This window comes from Bidens hawaiensis, unplaced genomic scaffold (genome assembly GCF_021521415.1).
Source record: "Bidens hawaiensis isolate Kalapana, Puna unplaced genomic scaffold, B.hawaiensis_p1.1 tig00025768_1, whole genome shotgun sequence".
In the NCBI taxonomy this organism is placed as follows: domain Eukaryota; kingdom Viridiplantae; phylum Streptophyta; class Magnoliopsida; order Asterales; family Asteraceae; genus Bidens; species Bidens hawaiensis.
Window position 1 is genome coordinate 18,490 of NW_027505060.1, and position 6,163 is coordinate 24,652.

Consider the following 6,163-nt stretch of genomic DNA (forward strand, 5'->3'; position numbering starts at 1 on the left):
TTAACATGTTTCACATGTTTCTTTGCTTTCAGTGAATGCCCTTGGCTCTTATTTTCTAGTACTTCCTCTTCACAAACCTTTCCCATACCCCAAGTATTTTTCATACTTCATTTTGTAAGCCACAAAGTCTTGTCCATACTTTGTTTCATCTGGGACATGAAAAGGCTTGAATTTGAGTCTTTCATTACGTGAGTCTGTATGATGCCCATACTCATCACACTTCTTTCAACAAACCTTTCCTTTGAATATTTCATGTCCTTTTAGTTTCTTGAACCTTTCACTTGGTCTTGGCTCATTGACTCCAATGGTCTTCTTAGATTTTAAACTGTCAAAATCAATTGAGAAGGGAACAAATTCAGCTATCCTTATGTCACTTCTTTCCACTTTCCCTTTAATAAAAACAATTTCTCTTATACTCAAGGGTTCTTCCTCAATCTTTTCGCTTTGTCTTGATTTCCTCTTTTCATATTCTTCCATTGTTTCTACTTCTCTGTGACATTCGTCAATTCCAGGTTAACTCCGTTAACTCAACTCCGTCAATTCAAACTTAAAGATCACTGAATCTATAACGCACACCTCATTACATTTAAACTAGGGTTTAAATGACGCTTGACACTTACTACATGTGTAGTCTTTCGGGAATTGCACCGAAACGCAAATGAGTTGACGCAAACCATTGGTGAATAAATGAAAAACGTCAAAACAATAATTATGTGATAATTATGTGTTAGACATATGTGATACTTGATTATATTATATGTGATGCTAGACAAGAAACAAGAACTAGTTAAAATAAGCTAGAAAAGTACAAACTAGAAGTTGAGGAACTAAAGTGTAACATGTTATTATTATTAATAATAATAAACCCTAACCTCTTCTCCATCTCTCTTTTCCCAAACCCGACGGCAGCTACCCCCCCCCCCCTCCTCACGATCGGCTCACACACACACACATATCTCTTGGTTTTTGATCTTGTTTTTCACAATTGAAGCATCCTATATCCGTTTCTAGCTATCTTCTACCTTCCTCTTGCTTATTTTTGTGCTTTTGAAGGTATAATTATAAACCCTAGAATCTGGAAATTATATATATGATGTTCATATGACTTGTTTTGATTAGATGATGGTTAATTATGTATTGATTGTTGCTTTGATAACTAGAATTGATAATATTACATGTTAATTGTTTGTGTCTTTGATTTTGAGATCAAATAAAACCCTAATAATGTATGTAGTATGTAATTGATGTGCATGGATAGTGGTTATGGTGTCTAGAATGTCATATGAACGGATTATGATCTATAGATGGTTAATATGTTGAGTTTGGTTGCAAACAGTTTCTGGACAGATTGTGTTGCTGATGTTCAATTGACTGTAACGGGGTGTAAATTTGTAAATTGGTTGAGATTATTGATACTACAGTGTACTAGGTTGAGTCTAGTTTCTAAAGAATATAAATTTGCAATTTTTGGATGTGTAAAAGTTAACTTTTATGATTTTACAAAAACGTTGTGCAAAGCTGAGTTGTGAGACCTGCTGTTAGGTTGGTTTGTAAATATTATATCTCATGAACTACAAGACCAAATGGGTTGGTTCCACTTCTGGAAGTTAACTTGTTGAGTTAAGAACCTAACCCAATTGGTCTTGCATTTGTTGGATTTTTCGTTTAACGGGAATTACAAATAAAATTCTGTTACGCATGAATTTGACTGTTGTGAGTTTGCTGTTGTAAATTAATCATTGTGAGAAGTATATGTGGAATAAAAATACAAACAAATATGTTCTGGAAACCTAACACATGTATGATTTTGTGGTGATTTTTGGTAAATTAATTGAAATGCTATGATCGGTGGAATAGTACAATCTTTCAAGTAGAATTCTCTCTCGGTAAAGTTAACTGCCGAACTTTGTGAAAATGCATGAAAAGTGCTAGTTGCTAGTTAATTGTTATAATTTGACCAAATTGCCCCTGCGGGGAATAGTTGCTAAATATGTACACTATAAATACTTGACACGTAGATAGTCATTCACAACATCTAACGTATCACAAATGTACTTGTTAAAGTCACACACGATTCACAAACGAAACACGAAACGTAATATTTGCATAGGTATTACGTGCCGGGTCTAGAGACTCGTTAATAGCTTGAATACTTAGAAAATATCTTTGTTGTTTTAGAACGCTAGGGAGAGTTTTCTGTGATGCGCATCACTTGGTGATTTATTTTTGGGAATTCTTCGCAAACAGTGAGTTTCAGTTTCCCTTTTTAAACTCTTTAAACGCTTTTCACCTGGGGGAGATAACATACTCTGAAAACGCTTTTAGATTTTGTTAGTAAATTATATATCACTTGTAAAGGCTAAGTGGCAAACGAAACAATTGAAGTCCTACACATCGAACCGTTTAATATTGGATAATAGCGAGTCACTGTTGAGTAGTACTACTGGGTTTGACAAACCCCACCCAACGCTAAACTCGACTGGAGGTCGAGTGGATGTAATTTTGGCTAACACATTACCATGGTCTGGATGACCTGGTGGCAAGGCACTTGATAAACAGTCAGCTTCGGTGTCGAACACTTAGTAATACTTGTTGTATAGGCTAGCTACCTATCGATATATAATTGATTTAACACTATCTGGTAACGCAAAACGCTAAACGCAAACGTAACGCTTTATTGATATAAACTTGTGAACTCACCAACCTCGTGTTGACACTTTTAGTATGTTATTCTCAGGTAGCCGAGGCGGGCGCGCGGTATAGGATCATGCATTGCTTGAAACGCTTTTGTTATGCAAACTATTTTAAAACTGTTATCATTGGATTTAAGTCGTCCTGCTTGACGTAACATTTATTTTATGGTTTTTATGCTTCCGCATTTAATTACTCGTAAACGTTTTCGTGGTTTAAAAACTTTGTTTTATGGTTTGATTATAACTAATGAATCCGATCCTGTTAGTTCACACCCTCTGACGGTAAAACTCTGTTAGTGGATTTTGAGGGTTTGACAGAATGGTATCAGAGCCATTGGTTATAGCGAACTAGAAATTGCATGCATACTAGACTCTAACCGCAGCGACCTATTAGTTATAATTATACGCACTGCATATGTTTATGTAGTCTTTGTTTTTCTTATCTCCTTACCTCAATCACTCATACGCGCGCATACACGGCTTACCTGTAGGGATGTCGACTCTACCATCATCATCGTCTGATCAGATGACTCATGTTCATGGAAAGGAATCGCAGTCACCTAACTCATCGCCACCCCCGTGTAGTCCCGGAACTCGAAGCTCCTGCACCGAAGAGGTATCGCTTATCCGGAGGCATGTACGAAAACGAAGTTAGCTGGGATTGGTACCCTAATATGATCAGGCGTATGGTCTATCGTGAACAAGTTCCCCCGCTACCTCACCCGAACCATCCTGCTTACCCCAACACCCTACCACCCATAACCGAACCTGTGGAGCGAGTTCTCGCAGCTGTCGTTTCTTGTTTGGAGCGTGACGTGGGTTACATGCGCTATACGAGAGCGAACGTTTCCGGATTGTTAAAAGATGGAACCGAGACTAAGGAGGAAATTTCCCGCATGACAGCGGCCATGAAGGAAATGCAAGAGGCTAGTGATCAACAGATGAAGATTATGAGAAAGATGCAAGCCGAGATGATAGACTTACAAGAGCAACTCCAAGTAGCAAGGACCCGAACCGAGATAGCTTTAGAGCGTTGCGATGTCTTACAAATGCAAATTGCTCAGAACGCAACCGAACCTAAGGCAGAGCCTGAAGCGGAACCCGAGGAAGATCCTGAGGAGGATCCCGAGGAAGATCCCGAGGAAGATCCCGAGGAGGAACCTGAAGAAGAACCGGAGGAAGTACCGGCTGAGGAGGAGGCACACTCAGAGGTGTCCTCAGATGATGACATCTAATGATGATAACACCTAGATGGAGGGGTTGTCTCCATCCAAACTACTATTTTCTATGATTTTAAGGATTGGTTTTAAATACTTTGTAGCGAATACAATGATTTTAATCATGAATTATTATTTGGATTATTGTATGGTTGTGATGTGATGTTTGTTTCTTTATTTCCCTCTTACCTATCTTTTTATTACATGTATGGTGTGTTGCATATGAAAGAAAAATTCATGTTTAACATTTTATGCTGTAATTCTAGGAAATGGCAGGAAGAAACGCTGGACACGGACGTGGTAACATCAACTTGACTTCAGCAGAACTCCAAACTCTGCTGAATGACCACGCGGCGGCCGCTCTAGCCGCACATGTCCAGAACCAAGCTGGAGGTCCAATTTGGACGTGTACCTTCAAAAATTACCTTGACTGCAAGCCCAGTTCATTTAAGGGCACTGAGGGAGCTATAGGCTTCCTGCGTTGGGCTGAGAAGGCCGAATCGGCGTTTGAGATGTGTAACTGTCCCCCTGCCAGTAGGGTCAAATTTGCTGCTGGAACACTTGAAGATTCTGCCCTCACTTGGTGGAATTCAAACGTGTAGATCCTTGGATTAGAACTGGCTAACGCTATTAACTGGGAGGAGTTCAAAAACATGATGCGAGAAGAGTACTGTCCGAGAGAGGAGATTGCAAAGTTGGAATCCGAGTTTTGGTCATTGAAGATGGTGGGTTCAGAAATCGAAGCCTACACCACCCGTTCTCACGAGTTAGCTGTGATGTGTGCACGGATGGTAGACCCGCCGAGTAAGAGGATTGAAATGTATATTGACGGGTTAGCACCGCAAATTCAGGGCATGGTGACGTCTTCCAGACCAGTCACGATTCAACAAGCTATCCGATTAGCTCACAAATTGACGGATCAAGCAGTGACCCAAGGTGCGCTACCACCTAGAGGTTCAGCCCCTAAAGCCCGTGACTACCCGAGCACTGACAACAACAACAACCCGAGCAATGGAAAGAGAAAGTTTGACAACACCAGATCCTCATCCTCGAACCCTCCACAACAACAACACTATCGTAAGCCCGAACCCACTCGGGGCTTCAACAATCCGAGTCACAATAACAACGGTGGCGGGCAGGGTTCGAGCGGCTATGCTGGGAAATATCCAAAGTGCAACAGGTGCAACTATCATCATGCTGGCCTGTGTGACCGTGTCAAGTGTCTGAGATGCGGAAAGATGGGTCACCAGGCAAAGGAATGTAGAGGAGACCTTGCGGCAAAGGGTGCTCCTAAACCACCTATGACGACTAAGGGTTGTTTCAAATGTGGTCAAGAGGGTCATTTCAGGAAAGATTGCCCCAAACTGAAACAGAACGAGAACAATGGAAGTGGCAGTGGTGGTGGAAGCAATGGTAAAGGAAGAGCTTTTGTCATTGGGTCGGGCCAAGCCCGCAATGATCCGTACGTGGTGACTGGTAAGTTTCCTGTGAACGACTGTTTTGCTTCTGTATTGTTTGACACTGGAGCTGATAGGAGTTTTGTATCAAAAGCCTTTAGTCAACTCTTAGACCTAACTCCAACCCCGTTAGATGCTAAGTTTCCTGTTGAATTAGCTGACGGTAAGACTATAGTAACGACTCATGTACTTGCGGGATGTAAGTTAAAACTGTCAGGTCATATTTTTTATTTCGACCTCATACCTTTTACGCTTGGTAGTTTCGATGTCGTTGTCGGCATGGACTGGTTATCCGAGAACCAAGCGGAGATTATATGTCACGACAAGATAGTCCACATTACTACCCCTTCCGGCGAGATCATTTCGATCCGGGGCGAGAGAAGCGGCATGACCACCAGCGTCATTACCCTCATGAAGGCGCAGAAGTATCTACGAAAGGGTCATCCGGCAATTTTGGCGCAGATTGTTGAGAAACCCGCGGAGGAGAAGCGAATTGAAGATATACCGATTGTGCGAGATTTTCCGGAAGTTTTCCCGGAGGATTTGCCTGGACTCCCTCCTATACGACAAGTCGAATTCCAAATCGAGTTGACACCCGGTGCAGCACCCATAGCACGAGCCCCATATCGGCTCGCACTGGCGGAGCTTCAGGAACTGTCCACTCAGTTGCAAGATTTGTTGGATAAGGGTTTTATCCGACCTAGCTCATCGCCATGGGGAGCCCCTGTCTTATTTGTCCGAAAGAAGGACGGGACTTTCCGCATGTGCATCGACTACCGGGAGTTGAACAAGGTGA